The following is a 20,973-nucleotide window of genomic DNA, read 5'->3' on the forward strand; positions in this document are numbered from 1 at the left end:
ATACGTGGACTCCCATGATCTGCTCGGAAAGAGAGAGAAAAGAAAATGTAATCATAGAGATAAGAGACACCTTTTCAGAAAATGAATCCGAAAAGAAAAGTAAAATGAGGCCTGTGGAGCAGGTCTGCGTGTGACTCCGGATCCCCCAACATCCAGTGCCACCACCGAAGATTCCTACGTGTAGAACCCCAAAAGCAACGGGACGAGAGTTCTGGTCACATACTCGCTCAAAATGACGTCCTGGAATTCTCCTGGAACTCCCTCCCCTCTCGGCCTCTCAAGGTTTCCTCCAGCGTGTCGGTTCCCACAGACCAGACCTTTGGTCTGACACCTGACAGTCCAGATGCCACGCATGCTGCCGCGTGGCGGCGGTGTCACGGCTCGGGACAAGAGGAGGCCCCACGGTGCGGGCTGGGGCGCCAGGCACCGCGACGGGCGCTGAGGGTGGGGGTGATCCCCCGGACCGCCGCCGCGCTCCCAGAAAGGGGACAGAACAAGAGGCAAAAAAAAAAAAAAAAAAAGCCTACGGCACCCGGTATTCCCAGGCGGTCTCCCATCCAAGTACCAACCAGGCCCGACCCTGCTTAGCTTCCGAGACCAGAGGAGATCGGGGGCGTTCAGGGTGGTGTGGCCCTAGACGGCGGAGGGCGCCCCTGCCCCGCTCAAGAAGCCGAGCCTCTCTGCGCTTCCCCGCCGCCTCCTCCCGCCCCAGGCCCCGCGCCGCCGGGTCGGGTCGGGTCGGGCCTGTTGAGTTCGCCAGCCAGCCGGGTCCGGCGGGCTCCCAGGGACGGGGGTGACGGGCGGGGCGGGGCGGGGTGGGGGGCTGTCTCTCTATACACACACACACACTCACACTCACTCACACTCACACAAGATGCTCCTCCACGGCTGTACTCGCCAAGGTGGAGACCTTCCAGCCCCCATCCTCTCCTGGCCTGGCCTCCTTCACCTACCCGCTGCCCACCCCCAGCCCGTCGCCGCCGCAGCCGCCGCCGCCTCCGAGGCGGCCACTGACTGCGCACGCGCGGGGCGCTTGCCCTTTGACCCCAGCCAGGGGCCTCCCTCCCCCACAACCCCTTTCAGCTGCGCCCCCCGCCCTGTGCGTGGGCTGCCGCCTATTCCCCCGGGTCAGGGCTGGGGCACAGCGCATGGGGGAGGGGAGCGAGTGTAGGGGCGTCTCTCGGGATGTGTCCCATGGGTGTGGTGGGGTGGGGTGGGGTGCTTTGGGGGGCTCTGAAGAAATCAATCCCCTCCATCTCCTCCCTCTGGAAAACGCCCAAGCCCTTGGAGACCTGCGGGCACCGCTACCGTGGGGGCCGGGACCCTCCTCTGTGTCCTCCTGTGGCCCAGTCCAAGGGGCCTGGGCCTGGCCGGGGCTGCATTGGACCCCGACCACCCTGGCGTGTGGACTCCCTAAAAATCGGCGATTAGATATTGGATTCCAGCTTCATTGAGGTCATTTCACTAATGAGTGCACCGGAAAGAGTTTCCTAAACCATCTGTGAGGGTGGCAACTGAAAGAGAATTTTAAAGCTGACAGAATAGGCGAGGGAAGGCATAGGAGATTTCCACACCCAGCAAGGAAGACTTTCCCGAAATGGAAGAAAGAAACGAGCAAACAGAGACACCGGTAGCCCGCCCGGATCAGAGTCTGCCCCTGAGAGAAAGTACCCTGACCAGGTTCACCCGTGGGTGGTTGGCGAGCTAGCGGCATTCAGAAGAGCGAGGCCCGCAGTCTGTGCGGAAGACACCTGCACTCGGGTGTGTGTGGCGGCACAATTCACAAGCAGCTCCAGATGTTAAACCAAGGAGAAGCCAGGGAGTTCCCAACGCCCCAGGTGTCCTCAGCCCACGACCGGCTGCTGTGGGAATGCGAAGCCCGGCTCCTTGTCTCAGAGCGGGACAACCAGGAGGTGTGATGTACACCCCGGGGTTCCCAGGAGGATCAGGCTGAAGCTGGGACTTGGCCTCAAAGTGTCCCCTCGCATGGCCACCCCCTTCCCCTTCCTGCTCCTCTACTCCTGGTGCCCCTCCATCCAGGGGCCAGACCTTAAAGAGTCACCGCAAGAGAATCCTGGTCCCAAAGGAGCCTTCTGGGGGACCCGTGCTGAGAGAGGTTGTGGGCATGGCCCGCTGGGGCTCTGCCCGACCCAGGGCTGAGAGATGCAACCTCCCAGCTCTGGGTCCCTGCAGCAAGTGTTGGCAAGCACAGGGCCAGTCCTCCAAAGGCCCAGGTGCAGGGAGCCCAGGCCAAGCAGCCTGTGGAAGAAGCCACTTGCCGTGCCACCCCGGGAACAGGACTGCAGGCCCCGGCCCTTCCCACCTCCTCCTCCTCCTCCTCCTCCCCCCCCACCCCCCACCCCCGCCCGACATGGCTCAGGGCTCAGAGACACCTCAGACTCTTGCTACCCAAAGTGCAAAGGGCATCAGTTGCTCATCCAAACCCCCCGCCCAGCAGACCACGTTGTCCAGCCAGCCCCCGGGCCTCCCTGGGGTACCCAGCACAAAAGGGCAGACACCCACCGGACCCTCAATCTCAGTTTTCGGATGTTTTTGCCACTCTAAGGACCCGCAGGCCAGCTGGGCCTTCGGGCAGGAAAGAGAGCCCGCGGAATCCGACGTGGAGAGCTGGGTGTACGTCCCCATGAGGAGGCGGTCCCCACCTCCGCGGCTCTCCCCTTGCGGGGAGCGGCAGCCGCAGGGCCTCAGGGAAGACACCAGGCTGGGCCCCCACAGCACAGCGGGGGCACGTCCCCCGCACGCAACTTAGTGACGGCTGCTCGAGACTGCTGCGGCCACCCTGCTGCCGGGTTCCTGGAGGGCTTCCTGGAAGCAGCGTCCACACCAAGCCCTTGGAAGGCCCAGGGGACGGGGGAGCCGGTCATGCAGGGGCCGAGGACGGTGACGGGCAAGGAGGAGCATGTCAGGCAGGGGCCGAGGACGGGCCGGGCCGGGTAGGAAGGAGCCGTTCAGGCAGGGGCTGAGGACGGTGACGGGCCAGATGGGGAGGAGCGAGTCAGGCAGGGGTTGAAGTGATGGCCCGGGCGGGGAGGAGGGTGTCAGGCAGGGGCAGAGGATGGTGACAGGCCGGACGGGAAGGAGCCGGTCAGGCAGGGGCCCAGGACAGTGACGGGCCTGGCCGGGGGGGGGGGGGGGGAGTGCGTCAGGCAGGGGCACAGGAGACGGGCTGGGTAAGGGTTAGGGTTACAGTTAGGGCACAATTCACAATCGCAAAGATGTGGAAGCGACCCGAGTGCCCATCCATCCAGGAGTGCACTAATAAAATGTGGCGCGTGGACACCACGGAGTGCTATTTGGCTATGAGGAGCAGTGGTGAGAGGGCACCTCTCGTGTTCTCCCGGCCAGAGCTGGAACCCGTTCCAGTAAGCCAAGTGTCCCAAGAACGGACACAAGAGCGCCACGTGCGCGCGCTCGCCAGCAGATTGGTAGGGACCGATGGACACCTAAGTGGACACAGAGGAATCGCCTTCATCGGGTGGGTGTCGGGCGGGCGGGGGGAGGGGATGGGCGTGCACATCCATTAGGAATGGGGTGGGTGCGCACCAACCGGGGCATGGGCGCACTTGAAGCTCTGACCCGAGGGGGGAGGCTGGGACAGGGCGATGCAGCTGACCTTAACATTGGTACCCCCACCATACGCTGGGAGAAAATGAGAAATAAATGAAATCAGAAAACGGGGAGGAGGGGGGCACGGGCAATACATGTCACCTCAATACGTGGACTCCCATGATCTGCTCGGAAAGAGAGAGAAAAGAAAATGTAATCATAGAGATAAGAGACACCTTTTCAGAAAATGAATCCGAAAAGAAAAGTAAAATGAGGCCTGTGGAGCAGGTCTGCGTGTGACTCCGGATCCCCCAACATCCAGTGCCACCACCGAAGATTCCTACGTGTAGAACCCCAAAAGCAACGGGACGAGAGTTCTGGTCACATACTCGCTCAAAATGACGTCCTGGAATTCTCCTGGAACTCCCTCCCCTCTCGGCCTCTCAAGGTTTCCTCCAGCGTGTCGGTTCCCACAGACCAGACCTTTGGTCTGACACCTGACAGTCCAGATGCCACGCATGCTGCCGCGTGGCGGCGGTGTCACGGCTCGGGACAAGAGGAGGCCCCACGGTGCGGGCTGGGGCGCCAGGCACCGCGACGGGCGCTGAGGGTGGGGGTGATCCCCCGGACCGCCGCCGCGCTCCCAGAAAGGGGACAGAACAAGAGGCAAAAAAAAAAAAAAAAAAAGCCTACGGCACCCGGTATTCCCAGGCGGTCTCCCATCCAAGTACCAACCAGGCCCGACCCTGCTTAGCTTCCGAGACCAGAGGAGATCGGGGGCGTTCAGGGTGGTGTGGCCCTAGACGGCGGAGGGCGCCCCTGCCCCGCTCAAGAAGCCGAGCCTCTCTGCGCTTCCCCGCCGCCTCCTCCCGCCCCAGGCCCCGCGCCGCCGGGTCGGGTCGGGTCGGGCCTGTTGAGTTCGCCAGCCAGCCGGGTCCGGCGGGCTCCCAGGGACGGGGGTGACGGGCGGGGCGGGGCGGGGTGGGGGGCTGTCTCTCTATACACACACACACACTCACACTCACTCACACTCACACAAGATGCTCCTCCACGGCTGTACTCGCCAAGGTGGAGACCTTCCAGCCCCCATCCTCTCCTGGCCTGGCCTCCTTCACCTACCCGCTGCCCACCCCCAGCCCGTCGCCGCCGCAGCCGCCACCGCCTCCGAGGCGGCCACTGACTGCGCACGCGCGGGGCGCTTGCCCTTTGACCCCAGCCAGGGGCCGCCCTCCCCCACAACCCCTTTCAGCTGCGCCCCCCGCCCTGTGCGTGGGCTGCCGCCTATTCCCCCGGGTCAGGGCTGGGGCACAGCGCATGGGGGAGGGGAGCGAGTGTAGGGGCGTCTCTCGGGATGTGTCCCATGGGTGTGGTGGGGTGGGGTGGGGTGCTTTGGGGGGCTCTGAAGAAATCAATCCCCTCCATCTCCTCCCTCTGGAAAACGCCCAAGCCCTTGGAGACCTGCGGGCACCGCTACCGTGGGGGCCGGGACCCTCCTCTGTGTCCTCCTGTGGCCCAGTCCAAGGGGCCTGGGCCTGGCCGGGGCTGCATTGGACCCCGACCACCCTGGCGTGTGGACTCCCTAAAAATCGGCGATTAGATATTGGATTCCAGCTTCATTGAGGTCATTTCACTAATGAGTGCACCGGAAAGAGTTTCCTAAACCATCTGTGAGGGTGGCAACTGAAAGAGAATTTTAAAGCTGACAGAATAGGCGAGGGAAGGCATAGGAGATTTCCACACCCAGCAAGGAAGACTTTCCCGAAATGGAAGAAAGAAACGAGCAAACAGAGACACCGGTAGCCCGCCCGGATCAGAGTCTGCCCCTGAGAGAAAGTACCCTGACCAGGTTCACCCGTGGGTGGTTGGCGAGCTAGCGGCATTCAGAAGAGCGAGGCCCGCAGTCTGTGCGGAAGACACCTGCACTCGGGTGTGTGTGGCGGCACAATTCACAAGCAGCTCCAGATGTTAAACCAAGGAGAAGCCAGGGAGTTCCCAACGCCCCAGGTGTCCTCAGCCCACGACCGGCTGCTGTGGGAATGCGAAGCCCGGCTCCTTGTCTCAGAGCGGGACAACCAGGAGGTGTGATGTACACCCCGGGGTTCCCAGGAGGATCAGGCTGAAGCTGGGACTTGGCCTCAAAGTGTCCCCTCGCATGGCCACCCCCTTCCCCTTCCTGCTCCTCTACTCCTGGTGCCCCTCCATCCAGGGGCCAGACCTTAAAGAGTCACCGCAAGAGAATCCTGGTCCCAAAGGAGCCTTCTGGGGGACCCGTGCTGAGAGAGGTTGTGGGCATGGCCCGCTGGGGCTCTGCCCGACCCAGGGCTGAGAGATGCAACCTCCCAGCTCTGGGTCCCTGCAGCAAGTGTTGGCAAGCACAGGGCCAGTCCTCCAAAGGCCCAGGTGCAGGGAGCCCAGGCCAAGCAGCCTGTGGAAGAAGCCACTTGCCGTGCCACCCCGGGAACAGGACTGCAGGCCCCGGCCCTTCCCACCTCCTCCTCCTCCTCCTCCTCCCCCCCCACCCCCCACCCCCGCCCGACATGGCTCAGGGCTCAGAGACACCTCAGACTCTTGCTACCCAAAGTGCAAAGGGCATCAGTTGCTCATCCAAACCCCCCGCCCAGCAGACCACGTTGTCCAGCCAGCCCCCGGGCCTCCCTGGGGTACCCAGCACAAAAGGGCAGACACCCACCGGACCCTCAATCTCAGTTTTCGGATGTTTTTGCCACTCTAAGGACCCGCAGGCCAGCTGGGCCTTCGGGCAGGAAAGAGAGCCCGCGGAATCCGACGTGGAGAGCTGGGTGTACGTCCCCATGAGGAGGCGGTCCCCACCTCCGCGGCTCTCCCCTTGCGGGGAGCGGCAGCCGCAGGGCCTCAGGGAAGACACCAGGCTGGGCCCCCACAGCACAGCGGGGGCACGTCCCCCGCACGCAACTTAGTGACGGCTGCTCGAGACTGCTGCGGCCACCCTGCTGCCGGGTTCCTGGAGGGCTTCCTGGAAGCAGCGTCCACACCAAGCCCTTGGAAGGCCCAGGGGACGGGGGAGCCGGTCATGCAGGGGCCGAGGACGGTGACGGGCAAGGAGGAGCATGTCAGGCAGGGGCCGAGGACGGGCCGGGCCGGGTAGGAAGGAGCCGTTCAGGCAGGGGCTGAGGACGGTGACGGGCCAGATGGGGAGGAGCGAGTCAGGCAGGGGTTGAAGTGATGGCCCGGGCGGGGAGGAGGGTGTCAGGCAGGGGCAGAGGATGGTGACAGGCCGGACGGGAAGGAGCCGGTCAGGCAGGGGCCCAGGACAGTGACGGGCCTGGCCGGGGGGGGGGGGGGGGGAGTGCGTCAGGCAGGGGCACAGGAGACGGGCTGGGTAAGGGTTAGGGTTACAGTTAGGGCACAATTCACAATCGCAAAGATGTGGAAGCGACCCGAGTGCCCATCCATCCAGGAGTGCACTAATAAAATGTGGCGCGTGGACACCACGGAGTGCTATTTGGCTATGAGGAGCAGTGGTGAGAGGGCACCTCTCGTGTTCTCCCGGCCAGAGCTGGAACCCGTTCCAGTAAGCCAAGTGTCCCAAGAACGGACACAAGAGCGCCACGTGCGCGCGCTCGCCAGCAGATTGGTAGGGACCGATGGACACCTAAGTGGACACAGAGGAATCGCCTTCATCGGGTGGGTGTCGGGCGGGCGGGGGGAGGGGATGGGCGTGCACATCCATTAGGAATGGGGTGGGTGCGCACCAACCGGGGCATGGGCGCACTTGAAGCTCTGACCCGAGGGGGGAGGCTGGGACAGGGCGATGCAGCTGACCTTAACATTGGTACCCCCACCATACGCTGGGAGAAAATGAGAAATAAATGAAATCAGAAAACGGGGAGGAGGGGGGCACGGGCAATACATGTCACCTCAATACGTGGACTCCCATGATCTGCTCGGAAAGAGAGAGAAAAGAAAATGTAATCATAGAGATAAGAGACACCTTTTCAGAAAATGAATCCGAAAAGAAAAGTAAAATGAGGCCTGTGGAGCAGGTCTGCGTGTGACTCCGGATCCCCCAACATCCAGTGCCACCACCGAAGATTCCTACGTGTAGAACCCCAAAAGCAACGGGACGAGAGTTCTGGTCACATACTCGCTCAAAATGACGTCCTGGAATTCTCCTGGAACTCCCTCCCCTCTCGGCCTCTCAAGGTTTCCTCCAGCGTGTCGGTTCCCACAGACCAGACCTTTGGTCTGACACCTGACAGTCCAGATGCCACGCATGCTGCCGCGTGGCGGCGGTGTCACGGCTCGGGACAAGAGGAGGCCCCACGGTGCGGGCTGGGGCGCCAGGCACCGCGACGGGCGCTGAGGGTGGGGGTGATCCCCCGGACCGCCGCCGCGCTCCCAGAAAGGGGACAGAACAAGAGGCAAAAAAAAAAAAAAAAAAAGCCTACGGCACCCGGTATTCCCAGGCGGTCTCCCATCCAAGTACCAACCAGGCCCGACCCTGCTTAGCTTCCGAGACCAGAGGAGATCGGGGGCGTTCAGGGTGGTGTGGCCCTAGACGGCGGAGGGCGCCCCTGCCCCGCTCAAGAAGCCGAGCCTCTCTGCGCTTCCCCGCCGCCTCCTCCCGCCCCAGGCCCCGCGCCGCCGGGTCGGGTCGGGTCGGGCCTGTTGAGTTCGCCAGCCAGCCGGGTCCGGCGGGCTCCCAGGGACGGGGGTGACGGGCGGGGCGGGGCGGGGTGGGGGGCTGTCTCTCTATACACACACACACACTCACACTCACTCACACTCACACAAGATGCTCCTCCACGGCTGTACTCGCCAAGGTGGAGACCTTCCAGCCCCCATCCTCTCCTGGCCTGGCCTCCTTCACCTACCCGCTGCCCACCCCCAGCCCGTCGCCGCCGCAGCCGCCACCGCCTCCGAGGCGGCCACTGACTGCGCACGCGCGGGGCGCTTGCCCTTTGACCCCAGCCAGGGGCCGCCCTCCCCCACAACCCCTTTCAGCTGCGCCCCCCGCCCTGTGCGTGGGCTGCCGCCTATTCCCCCGGGTCAGGGCTGGGGCACAGCGCATGGGGGAGGGGAGCGAGTGTAGGGGCGTCTCTCGGGATGTGTCCCATGGGTGTGGTGGGGTGGGGTGGGGTGCTTTGGGGGGCTCTGAAGAAATCAATCCCCTCCATCTCCTCCCTCTGGAAAACGCCCAAGCCCTTGGAGACCTGCGGGCACCGCTACCGTGGGGGCCGGGACCCTCCTCTGTGTCCTCCTGTGGCCCAGTCCAAGGGGCCTGGGCCTGGCCGGGGCTGCATTGGACCCCGACCACCCTGGCGTGTGGACTCCCTAAAAATCGGCGATTAGATATTGGATTCCAGCTTCATTGAGGTCATTTCACTAATGAGTGCACCGGAAAGAGTTTCCTAAACCATCTGTGAGGGTGGCAACTGAAAGAGAATTTTAAAGCTGACAGAATAGGCGAGGGAAGGCATAGGAGATTTCCACACCCAGCAAGGAAGACTTTCCCGAAATGGAAGAAAGAAACGAGCAAACAGAGACACCGGTAGCCCGCCCGGATCAGAGTCTGCCCCTGAGAGAAAGTACCCTGACCAGGTTCACCCGTGGGTGGTTGGCGAGCTAGCGGCATTCAGAAGAGCGAGGCCCGCAGTCTGTGCGGAAGACACCTGCACTCGGGTGTGTGTGGCGGCACAATTCACAAGCAGCTCCAGATGTTAAACCAAGGAGAAGCCAGGGAGTTCCCAACGCCCCAGGTGTCCTCAGCCCACGACCGGCTGCTGTGGGAATGCGAAGCCCGGCTCCTTGTCTCAGAGCGGGACAACCAGGAGGTGTGATGTACACCCCGGGGTTCCCAGGAGGATCAGGCTGAAGCTGGGACTTGGCCTCAAAGTGTCCCCTCGCATGGCCACCCCCTTCCCCTTCCTGCTCCTCTACTCCTGGTGCCCCTCCATCCAGGGGCCAGACCTTAAAGAGTCACCGCAAGAGAATCCTGGTCCCAAAGGAGCCTTCTGGGGGACCCGTGCTGAGAGAGGTTGTGGGCATGGCCCGCTGGGGCTCTGCCCGACCCAGGGCTGAGAGATGCAACCTCCCAGCTCTGGGTCCCTGCAGCAAGTGTTGGCAAGCACAGGGCCAGTCCTCCAAAGGCCCAGGTGCAGGGAGCCCAGGCCAAGCAGCCTGTGGAAGAAGCCACTTGCCGTGCCACCCCGGGAACAGGACTGCAGGCCCCGGCCCTTCCCACCTCCTCCTCCTCCTCCTCCTCCCCCCCCACCCCCCACCCCCGCCCGACATGGCTCAGGGCTCAGAGACACCTCAGACTCTTGCTACCCAAAGTGCAAAGGGCATCAGTTGCTCATCCAAACCCCCCGCCCAGCAGACCACGTTGTCCAGCCAGCCCCCGGGCCTCCCTGGGGTACCCAGCACAAAAGGGCAGACACCCACCGGACCCTCAATCTCAGTTTTCGGATGTTTTTGCCACTCTAAGGACCCGCAGGCCAGCTGGGCCTTCGGGCAGGAAAGAGAGCCCGCGGAATCCGACGTGGAGAGCTGGGTGTACGTCCCCATGAGGAGGCGGTCCCCACCTCCGCGGCTCTCCCCTTGCGGGGAGCGGCAGCCGCAGGGCCTCAGGGAAGACACCAGGCTGGGCCCCCACAGCACAGCGGGGGCACGTCCCCCGCACGCAACTTAGTGACGGCTGCTCGAGACTGCTGCGGCCACCCTGCTGCCGGGTTCCTGGAGGGCTTCCTGGAAGCAGCGTCCACACCAAGCCCTTGGAAGGCCCAGGGGACGGGGGAGCCGGTCATGCAGGGGCCGAGGACGGTGACGGGCAAGGAGGAGCATGTCAGGCAGGGGCCGAGGACGGGCCGGGCCGGGTAGGAAGGAGCCGTTCAGGCAGGGGCTGAGGACGGTGACGGGCCAGATGGGGAGGAGCGAGTCAGGCAGGGGTTGAAGTGATGGCCCGGGCGGGGAGGAGGGTGTCAGGCAGGGGCAGAGGATGGTGACAGGCCGGACGGGAAGGAGCCGGTCAGGCAGGGGCCCAGGACAGTGACGGGCCTGGCCGGGGGGGGGGGGGGGAGTGCGTCAGGCAGGGGCACAGGAGACGGGCTGGGTAAGGGTTAGGGTTACAGTTAGGGCACAATTCACAATCGCAAAGATGTGGAAGCGACCCGAGTGCCCATCCATCCAGGAGTGCACTAATAAAATGTGGCGCGTGGACACCACGGAGTGCTATTTGGCTATGAGGAGCAGTGGTGAGAGGGCACCTCTCGTGTTCTCCCGGCCAGAGCTGGAACCCGTTCCAGTAAGCCAAGTGTCCCAAGAACGGACACAAGAGCGCCACGTGCGCGCGCTCGCCAGCAGATTGGTAGGGACCGATGGACACCTAAGTGGACACAGAGGAATCGCCTTCATCGGGTGGGTGTCGGGCGGGCGGGGGGAGGGGATGGGCGTGCACATCCATTAGGAATGGGGTGGGTGCGCACCAACCGGGGCATGGGCGCACTTGAAGCTCTGACCCGAGGGGGGAGGCTGGGACAGGGCGATGCAGCTGACCTTAACATTGGTACCCCCACCATACGCTGGGAGAAAATGAGAAATAAATGAAATCAGAAAACGGGGAGGAGGGGGGCACGGGCAATACATGTCACCTCAATACGTGGACTCCCATGATCTGCTCGGAAAGAGAGAGAAAAGAAAATGTAATCATAGAGATAAGAGACACCTTTTCAGAAAATGAATCCGAAAAGAAAAGTAAAATGAGGCCTGTGGAGCAGGTCTGCGTGTGACTCCGGATCCCCCAACATCCAGTGCCACCACCGAAGATTCCTACGTGTAGAACCCCAAAAGCAACGGGACGAGAGTTCTGGTCACATACTCGCTCAAAATGACGTCCTGGAATTCTCCTGGAACTCCCTCCCCTCTCGGCCTCTCAAGGTTTCCTCCAGCGTGTCGGTTCCCACAGACCAGACCTTTGGTCTGACACCTGACAGTCCAGATGCCACGCATGCTGCCGCGTGGCGGCGGTGTCACGGCTCGGGACAAGAGGAGGCCCCACGGTGCGGGCTGGGGCGCCAGGCACCGCGACGGGCGCTGAGGGTGGGGGTGATCCCCCGGACCGCCGCCGCGCTCCCAGAAAGGGGACAGAACAAGAGGCAAAAAAAAAAAAAAAAAAAGCCTACGGCACCCGGTATTCCCAGGCGGTCTCCCATCCAAGTACCAACCAGGCCCGACCCTGCTTAGCTTCCGAGACCAGAGGAGATCGGGGGCGTTCAGGGTGGTGTGGCCCTAGACGGCGGAGGGCGCCCCTGCCCCGCTCAAGAAGCCGAGCCTCTCTGCGCTTCCCCGCCGCCTCCTCCCGCCCCAGGCCCCGCGCCGCCGGGTCGGGTCGGGTCGGGCCTGTTGAGTTCGCCAGCCAGCCGGGTCCGGCGGGCTCCCAGGGACGGGGGTGACGGGCGGGGCGGGGCGGGGTGGGGGGCTGTCTCTCTATACACACACACACACTCACACTCACTCACACTCACACAAGATGCTCCTCCACGGCTGTACTCGCCAAGGTGGAGACCTTCCAGCCCCCATCCTCTCCTGGCCTGGCCTCCTTCACCTACCCGCTGCCCACCCCCAGCCCGTCGCCGCCGCAGCCGCCACCGCCTCCGAGGCGGCCACTGACTGCGCACGCGCGGGGCGCTTGCCCTTTGACCCCAGCCAGGGGCCGCCCTCCCCCACAACCCCTTTCAGCTGCGCCCCCCGCCCTGTGCGTGGGCTGCCGCCTATTCCCCCGGGTCAGGGCTGGGGCACAGCGCATGGGGGAGGGGAGCGAGTGTAGGGGCGTCTCTCGGGATGTGTCCCATGGGTGTGGTGGGGTGGGGTGGGGTGCTTTGGGGGGCTCTGAAGAAATCAATCCCCTCCATCTCCTCCCTCTGGAAAACGCCCAAGCCCTTGGAGACCTGCGGGCACCGCTACCGTGGGGGCCGGGACCCTCCTCTGTGTCCTCCTGTGGCCCAGTCCAAGGGGCCTGGGCCTGGCCGGGGCTGCATTGGACCCCGACCACCCTGGCGTGTGGACTCCCTAAAAATCGGCGATTAGATATTGGATTCCAGCTTCATTGAGGTCATTTCACTAATGAGTGCACCGGAAAGAGTTTCCTAAACCATCTGTGAGGGTGGCAACTGAAAGAGAATTTTAAAGCTGACAGAATAGGCGAGGGAAGGCATAGGAGATTTCCACACCCAGCAAGGAAGACTTTCCCGAAATGGAAGAAAGAAACGAGCAAACAGAGACACCGGTAGCCCGCCCGGATCAGAGTCTGCCCCTGAGAGAAAGTACCCTGACCAGGTTCACCCGTGGGTGGTTGGCGAGCTAGCGGCATTCAGAAGAGCGAGGCCCGCAGTCTGTGCGGAAGACACCTGCACTCGGGTGTGTGTGGCGGCACAATTCACAAGCAGCTCCAGATGTTAAACCAAGGAGAAGCCAGGGAGTTCCCAACGCCCCAGGTGTCCTCAGCCCACGACCGGCTGCTGTGGGAATGCGAAGCCCGGCTCCTTGTCTCAGAGCGGGACAACCAGGAGGTGTGATGTACACCCCGGGGTTCCCAGGAGGATCAGGCTGAAGCTGGGACTTGGCCTCAAAGTGTCCCCTCGCATGGCCACCCCCTTCCCCTTCCTGCTCCTCTACTCCTGGTGCCCCTCCATCCAGGGGCCAGACCTTAAAGAGTCACCGCAAGAGAATCCTGGTCCCAAAGGAGCCTTCTGGGGGACCCGTGCTGAGAGAGGTTGTGGGCATGGCCCGCTGGGGCTCTGCCCGACCCAGGGCTGAGAGATGCAACCTCCCAGCTCTGGGTCCCTGCAGCAAGTGTTGGCAAGCACAGGGCCAGTCCTCCAAAGGCCCAGGTGCAGGGAGCCCAGGCCAAGCAGCCTGTGGAAGAAGCCACTTGCCGTGCCACCCCGGGAACAGGACTGCAGGCCCCGGCCCTTCCCACCTCCTCCTCCTCCTCCTCCTCCCCCCCCACCCCCCACCCCCGCCCGACATGGCTCAGGGCTCAGAGACACCTCAGACTCTTGCTACCCAAAGTGCAAAGGGCATCAGTTGCTCATCCAAACCCCCCGCCCAGCAGACCACGTTGTCCAGCCAGCCCCCGGGCCTCCCTGGGGTACCCAGCACAAAAGGGCAGACACCCACCGGACCCTCAATCTCAGTTTTCGGATGTTTTTGCCACTCTAAGGACCCGCAGGCCAGCTGGGCCTTCGGGCAGGAAAGAGAGCCCGCGGAATCCGACGTGGAGAGCTGGGTGTACGTCCCCATGAGGAGGCGGTCCCCACCTCCGCGGCTCTCCCCTTGCGGGGAGCGGCAGCCGCAGGGCCTCAGGGAAGACACCAGGCTGGGCCCCCACAGCACAGCGGGGGCACGTCCCCCGCACGCAACTTAGTGACGGCTGCTCGAGACTGCTGCGGCCACCCTGCTGCCGGGTTCCTGGAGGGCTTCCTGGAAGCAGCGTCCACACCAAGCCCTTGGAAGGCCCAGGGGACGGGGGAGCCGGTCATGCAGGGGCCGAGGACGGTGACGGGCAAGGAGGAGCATGTCAGGCAGGGGCCGAGGACGGGCCGGGCCGGGTAGGAAGGAGCCGTTCAGGCAGGGGCTGAGGACGGTGACGGGCCAGATGGGGAGGAGCGAGTCAGGCAGGGGTTGAAGTGATGGCCCGGGCGGGGAGGAGGGTGTCAGGCAGGGGCAGAGGATGGTGACAGGCCGGACGGGAAGGAGCCGGTCAGGCAGGGGCCCAGGACAGTGACGGGCCTGGCCGGGGGGGGGGGGGAGTGCGTCAGGCAGGGGCACAGGAGACGGGCTGGGTAAGGGTTAGGGTTACAGTTAGGGCACAATTCACAATCGCAAAGATGTGGAAGCGACCCGAGTGCCCATCCATCCAGGAGTGCACTAATAAAATGTGGCGCGTGGACACCACGGAGTGCTATTTGGCTATGAGGAGCAGTGGTGAGAGGGCACCTCTCGTGTTCTCCCGGCCAGAGCTGGAACCCGTTCCAGTAAGCCAAGTGTCCCAAGAACGGACACAAGAGCGCCACGTGCGCGCGCTCGCCAGCAGATTGGTAGGGACCGATGGACACCTAAGTGGACACAGAGGAATCGCCTTCATCGGGTGGGTGTCGGGCGGGCGGGGGGAGGGGATGGGCGTGCACATCCATTAGGAATGGGGTGGGTGCGCACCAACCGGGGCATGGGCGCACTTGAAGCTCTGACCCGAGGGGGGAGGCTGGGACAGGGCGATGCAGCTGACCTTAACATTGGTACCCCCACCATACGCTGGGAGAAAATGAGAAATAAATGAAATCAGAAAACGGGGAGGAGGGGGGCACGGGCAATACATGTCACCTCAATACGTGGACTCCCATGATCTGCTCGGAAAGAGAGAGAAAAGAAAATGTAATCATAGAGATAAGAGACACCTTTTCAGAAAATGAATCCGAAAAGAAAAGTAAAATGAGGCCTGTGGAGCAGGTCTGCGTGTGACTCCGGATCCCCCAACATCCAGTGCCACCACCGAAGATTCCTACGTGTAGAACCCCAAAAGCAACGGGACGAGAGTTCTGGTCACATACTCGCTCAAAATGACGTCCTGGAATTCTCCTGGAACTCCCTCCCCTCTCGGCCTCTCAAGGTTTCCTCCAGCGTGTCGGTTCCCACAGACCAGACCTTTGGTCTGACACCTGACAGTCCAGATGCCACGCATGCTGCCGCGTGGCGGCGGTGTCACGGCTCGGGACAAGAGGAGGCCCCACGGTGCGGGCTGGGGCGCCAGGCACCGCGACGGGCGCTGAGGGTGGGGGTGATCCCCCGGACCGCCGCCGCGCTCCCAGAAAGGGGACAGAACAAGAGGCAAAAAAAAAAAAAAAAAAAGCCTACGGCACCCGGTATTCCCAGGCGGTCTCCCATCCAAGTACCAACCAGGCCCGACCCTGCTTAGCTTCCGAGACCAGAGGAGATCGGGGGCGTTCAGGGTGGTGTGGCCCTAGACGGCGGAGGGCGCCCCTGCCCCGCTCAAGAAGCCGAGCCTCTCTGCGCTTCCCCGCCGCCTCCTCCCGCCCCAGGCCCCGCGCCGCCGGGTCGGGTCGGGTCGGGCCTGTTGAGTTCGCCAGCCAGCCGGGTCCGGCGGGCTCCCAGGGACGGGGGTGACGGGCGGGGCGGGGCGGGGTGGGGGGCTGTCTCTCTATACACACACACACACTCACACTCACTCACACTCACACAAGATGCTCCTCCACGGCTGTACTCGCCAAGGTGGAGACCTTCCAGCCCCCATCCTCTCCTGGCCTGGCCTCCTTCACCTACCCGCTGCCCACCCCCAGCCCGTCGCCGCCGCAGCCGCCGCCGCCTCCGAGGCGGCCACTGACTGCGCACGCGCGGGGCGCTTGCCCTTTGACCCCAGCCAGGGGCCGCCCTCCCCCACAACCCCTTTCAGCTGCGCCCCCCGCCCTGTGCGTGGGCTGCCGCCTATTCCCCCGGGTCAGGGCTGGGGCACAGCGCATGGGGGAGGGGAGCGAGTGTAGGGGCGTCTCTCGGGATGTGTCCCATGGGTGTGGTGGGGTGGGGTGGGGTGCTTTGGGGGGCTCTGAAGAAATCAATCCCCTCCATCTCCTCCCTCTGGAAAACGCCCAAGCCCTTGGAGACCTGCGGGCACCGCTACCGTGGGGGCCGGGACCCTCCTCTGTGTCCTCCTGTGGCCCAGTCCAAGGGGCCTGGGCCTGGCCGGGGCTGCATTGGACCCCGACCACCCTGGCGTGTGGACTCCCTAAAAATCGGCGATTAGATATTGGATTCCAGCTTCATTGAGGTCATTTCACTAATGAGTGCACCGGAAAGAGTTTCCTAAACCATCTGTGAGGGTGGCAACTGAAAGAGAATTTTAAAGCTGACAGAATAGGCGAGGGAAGGCATAGGAGATTTCCACACCCAGCAAGGAAGACTTTCCCGAAATGGAAGAAAGAAACGAGCAAACAGAGACACCGGTAGCCCGCCCGGATCAGAGTCTGCCCCTGAGAGAAAGTACCCTGACCAGGTTCACCCGTGGGTGGGTGGCGAGCTAGCGGCATTCAGAAGAGCGAGGCCCGCAGTCTGTGCGGAAGACACCTGCACTCGGGTGTGTGTGGCGGCACAATTCACAAGCAGCTCCAGATGTTAAACCAAGGAGAAGCCAGGGAGTTCCCAACGCCCCAGGTGTCCTCAGCCCACGACCGGCTGCTGTGGGAATGCGAAGCCCGGCTCCTTGTCTCAGAGCGGGACAACCAGGAGGTGTGATGTACACCCCGGGGTTCCCAGGAGGATCAGGCTGAAGCTGGGACTTGGCCTCAAAGTGTCCCCTCGCATGGCCACCCCCTTCCCCTTCCTGCTCCTCTACTCCTGGTGCCCCTCCATCCAGGGGCCAGACCTTAAAGAGTCACCGCAAGAGAATCCTGGTCCCAAAGGAGCCTTCTGGGGGACCCGTGCTGAGAGAGGTTGTGGGCATGGCCCGCTGGGGCTCTGCCCGACCCAGGGCTGAGAGATGCAACCTCCCAGCTCTGGGTCCCTGCAGCAAGTGTTGGCAAGCACAGGGCCAGTCCTCCAAAGGCCCAGGTGCAGGGAGCCCAGGCCAAGCAGCCTGTGGAAGAAGCCACTTGCCGTGCCACCCCGGGAACAGGACTGCAGGCCCCGGCCCTTCCCACCTCCTCCTCCTCCTCCTCCTCCCCCCCCACCCCCCACCCCCGCCCGACATGGCTCAGGGCTCAGAGACACCTCAGACTCTTGCTACCCAAAGTGCAAAGGGCATCAGTTGCTCATCCAAACCCCCCGCCCAGCAGACCACGTTGTCCAGCCAGCCCCCGGGCCTCCCTGGGGTACCCAGCACAAAAGGGCAGACACCCACCGGACCCTCAATCTCAGTTTTCGGATGTTTTTGCCACTCTAAGGACCCGCAGGCCAGCTGGGCCTTCGGGCAGGACAGAGAGCCCGCGGAATCCGACGTGGAGAGCTGGGTGTACGTCCCCATGAGGAGGCGGTCCCCACCTCCGCGGCTCTCCCCTTGCGGGGAGCGGCAGCCGCAGGGCCTCAGGGAAGACACCAGGCTGGGCCCCCACAGCACAGCGGGGGCACGTCCCCCGCACGCAACTTAGTGACGGCTGCTCGAGACTGCTGCGGCCACCCTGCTGCCGGGTTCCTGGAGGGCTTCCTGGAAGCAGCGTCCACACCAAGCCCTTGGAAGGCCCAGGGGACGGGGGAGCCGGTCATGCAGGGGCCGAGGACGGTGACGGGCAAGGAGGAGCATGTCAGGCAGGGGCCGAGGACGGGCCGGGCCGGGTAGGAAGGAGCCGTTCAGGCAGGGGCTGAGGACGGTGACGGGCCAGATGGGGAGGAGCGAGTCAGGCAGGGGTTGAAGTGATGGCCCGGGCGGGGAGGAGGGTGTCAGGCAGGGGCAGAGGATGGTGACAGGCCGGACGGGAAGGAGCCGGTCAGGCAGGGGCCCAGGACAGTGACGGGCCTGGCCGGGGGGGGGGGGGAGTGCGTCAGGCAGGGGCACAGGAGACGGGCTGGGTAAGGGTTAGGGTTACAGTTAGGGCACAATTCACAATCGCAAAGATGTGGAAGCGACCCGAGTGCCCATCCATCCAGGAGTGCACTAATAAAATGTGGCGCGTGGACACCACGGAGTGCTATTTGGCTATGAGGAGCAGTGGTGAGAGGGCACCTCTCGTGTTCTCCCGGCCAGAGCTGGAACCCGTTCCAGTAAGCCAAGTGTCCCAAGAACGGACACAAGAGCGCCACGTGCGCGCGCTCGCCAGCAGATTGGTAGGGACCGATGGACACCTAAGTGGACACAGAGGAATCGCCTTCATCGGGTGGGTGTCGGGCGGGCGGGGGGAGGGGATGGGCGTGCACATCCATTAGGAATGGGGTGGGTGCGCACCAACCGGGGCATGGGCGCACTTGAAGCTCTGACCCGAGGGGGGAGGCTGGGACAGGGCGATGCAGCTGACCTTAACATTGGTACCCCCACCATACGCTGGGAGAAAATGAGAAATAAATGAAATCAGAAAACGGGGAGGAGGGGGGCACGGGCAATACATGTCACCTCAATACGTGGACTCCCATGATCTGCTCGGAAAGAGAGAGAAAAGAAAATGTAATCATAGAGATAAGAGACACCTTTTCAGAAAATGAATCCGAAAAGAAAAGTAAAATGAGGCCTGTGGAGCAGGTCTGCGTGTGACTCCGGATCCCCCAACATCCAGTGCCACCACCGAAGATTCCTACGTGTAGAACCCCAAAAGCAACGGGACGAGAGTTCTGGTCACATACTCGCTCAAAATGACGTCCTGGAATTCTCCTGGAACTCCCTCCCCTCTCGGCCTCTCAAGGTTTCCTCCAGCGTGTCGGTTCCCACAGACCAGACCTTTGGTCTGACACCTGACAGTCCAGATGCCACGCATGCTGCCGCGTGGCGGCGGTGTCACGGCTCGGGACAAGAGGAGGCCCCACGGTGCGGGCTGGGGCGCCAGGCACCGCGACGGGCGCTGAGGGTGGGGGTGATCCCCCGGACCGCCGCCGCGCTCCCAGAAAGGGGACAGAACAAGAGGCAAAAAAAAAAAAAAAAAAAGCCTACGGCACCCGGTATTCCCAGGCGGTCTCCCATCCAAGTACCAACCAGGCCCGACCCTGCTTAGCTTCCGAGACCAGAGGAGATCGGGGGCGTTCAGGGTGGTGTGGCCCTAGACGGCGGAGGGCGCCCCTGCCCCGCTCAAGAAGCCGAGCCTCTCTGCGCTTCCCCGCCGCCTCCTCCCGCCCCAGGCCCCGCGCCGCCGGGTCGGGTCGGGTCGGGCCTGTTGAGTTCGCCAGCCAGCCGGGTCCGGCGGGCTCCCAGGGACGGGGGTGACGGGCGGGGCGGGGCGGGGTGGGGGGCTGTCTCTCTATACACACACACACACTCACACTCACTCACACTCACACAAGATGCTCCTCCACGGCTGTACTCGCCAAGGTGGAGACCTTCCAGCCCCCATCCTCTCCTGGCCTGGCCTCCTTCACCTACCCGCTGCCCACCCCCAGCCCGTCGCCGCCGCAGCCGCCGCCGCCTCCGAGGCGGCCACTGACTGCGCACGCGCGGGGCGCTTGCCCTTTGACCCCAGCCAGGGGCCGCCCTCCCCCACAACCCCTTTCAGCTGCGCCCCCCCGCCCTGTGCGTGGGCTGCCGCCTATTCCCCCGGGTCAGGGCTGGGGCACAGCGCATGGGGGAGGGGAGCGAGTGTAGGGGCGTCTCTCGGGATGTGTCCCATGGGTGTGGTGGGGTGGGGTGGGGTGCTTTGGGGGGCTCTGAAGAAATCAATCCCCTCCATCTCCTCCCTCTGGAAAACGCCCAAGCCCTTGGAGACCTGCGGGCACCGCTACCGTGGGGGCCGGGACCCTCCTCTGTGTCCTCCTGTGGCCCAGTCCAAGGGGCCTGGGCCTGGCCGGGGCTGCATTGGACCCCGACCACCCTGGCGTGTGGACTCCCTAAAAATCGGCGATTAGATATTGGATTCCAGCTTCATTGAGGTCATTTCACTAATGAGTGCACCGGAAAGAGTTTCCTAAACCATCTGTGAGGGTGGCAACTGAAAGAGAATTTTAAAGCTGACAGAATAGGCGAGGGAAGGCATAGGAGATTTCCACACCCAGCAAGGAAGACTTTCCCGAAATGGAAGAAAGAAACGAGCAAACAGAGACACCGGTAGCCCGCCCGGATCAGAGTCTGCCCCTGAGAGAAAGTACCCTGACCAGGTTCACCCGTGGGTGGTTGGCGAGCTAGCGGCATTCAGAAGAGCGAGGCCCGCAGTCTGTGCGGAAGACACCTGCACTCGGGTGTGTGTGGCGGCACAATTCACAAGCAGCTCCAGATGTTAAACCAAGGAGAAGCCAGGGAGTTCCCAACGCCCCAGGTGTCCTCAGCCCACGACCGGCTGCTGTGGGAATGCGAAGCCCGGCTCCTTGTCTCAGAGCGGGACAACCAGGAGGTGTGATGTACACCCCGGGGTTCCCAGGAGGATCAGGCTGAAGCTGGGACTTGGCCTCAAAGTGTCCCCTCGCATGGCCACCCCCTTCCCCTTCCTGCTCCTCTACTCCTGGTGCCCCTCCATCCAGGGGCCAGACCTTAAAGAGTCACCGCAAGAGAATCCTGGTCCCAAAGGAGCCTTCTGGGGGACCCGTGCTGAGAGAGGTTGTGGGCATGGCCCGCTGGGGCTCTGCCCGACCCAGGGCTGAGAGATGCAACCTCCCAGCTCTGGGTCCCTGCAGCAAGTGTTGGCAAGCACAGGGCCAGTCCTCCAAAGGCCCAGGTGCAGGGAGCCCAGGCCAAGCAGCCTGTGGAAGAAGCCACTTGCCGTGCCACCCCGGGAACAGGACTGCAGGCCCCGG

General features: G+C 63.5%; 6 non-coding genes across 6 annotated transcripts; all 6 read right to left on the bottom strand.

Moving 5' to 3' along the window:
• Nucleotides 1-520: 520 nt before the first annotated feature.
• Nucleotides 521-639, bottom strand: LOC142863607 (5S ribosomal RNA). Its single transcript, XR_012914378.1, has one exon. It is a non-coding gene; the product is annotated as a 5S ribosomal RNA (ribosomal RNA).
• A 3,614-nt stretch (nucleotides 640-4,253) lies between these two features.
• On the bottom strand, nucleotides 4,254-4,372 carry LOC142863618 (5S ribosomal RNA). The gene has a single exon (XR_012914389.1). It is a non-coding gene; the product is annotated as a 5S ribosomal RNA (ribosomal RNA).
• A 3,615-nt stretch (nucleotides 4,373-7,987) lies between these two features.
• Nucleotides 7,988-8,106, bottom strand: LOC142863629 (5S ribosomal RNA). Its single transcript, XR_012914395.1, has one exon. It is a non-coding gene; the product is annotated as a 5S ribosomal RNA (ribosomal RNA).
• A 3,613-nt stretch (nucleotides 8,107-11,719) lies between these two features.
• Nucleotides 11,720-11,838, bottom strand: LOC142863640 (5S ribosomal RNA). The gene has a single exon (XR_012914396.1). It is a non-coding gene; the product is annotated as a 5S ribosomal RNA (ribosomal RNA).
• A 3,611-nt stretch (nucleotides 11,839-15,449) lies between these two features.
• LOC142863652 (5S ribosomal RNA) lies at nucleotides 15,450-15,568 on the bottom strand. Its single transcript, XR_012914398.1, has one exon. It is a non-coding gene; the product is annotated as a 5S ribosomal RNA (ribosomal RNA).
• A 3,611-nt stretch (nucleotides 15,569-19,179) lies between these two features.
• Nucleotides 19,180-19,298, bottom strand: LOC142863663 (5S ribosomal RNA). The gene has a single exon (XR_012914399.1). It is a non-coding gene; the product is annotated as a 5S ribosomal RNA (ribosomal RNA).
• Nucleotides 19,299-20,973: the final 1,675 nt, after the last annotated feature.

This window comes from Microcebus murinus, chromosome 22 (genome assembly GCF_040939455.1).
Source record: "Microcebus murinus isolate Inina chromosome 22, M.murinus_Inina_mat1.0, whole genome shotgun sequence".
NCBI lineage: Eukaryota > Metazoa > Chordata > Mammalia > Primates > Cheirogaleidae > Microcebus > Microcebus murinus.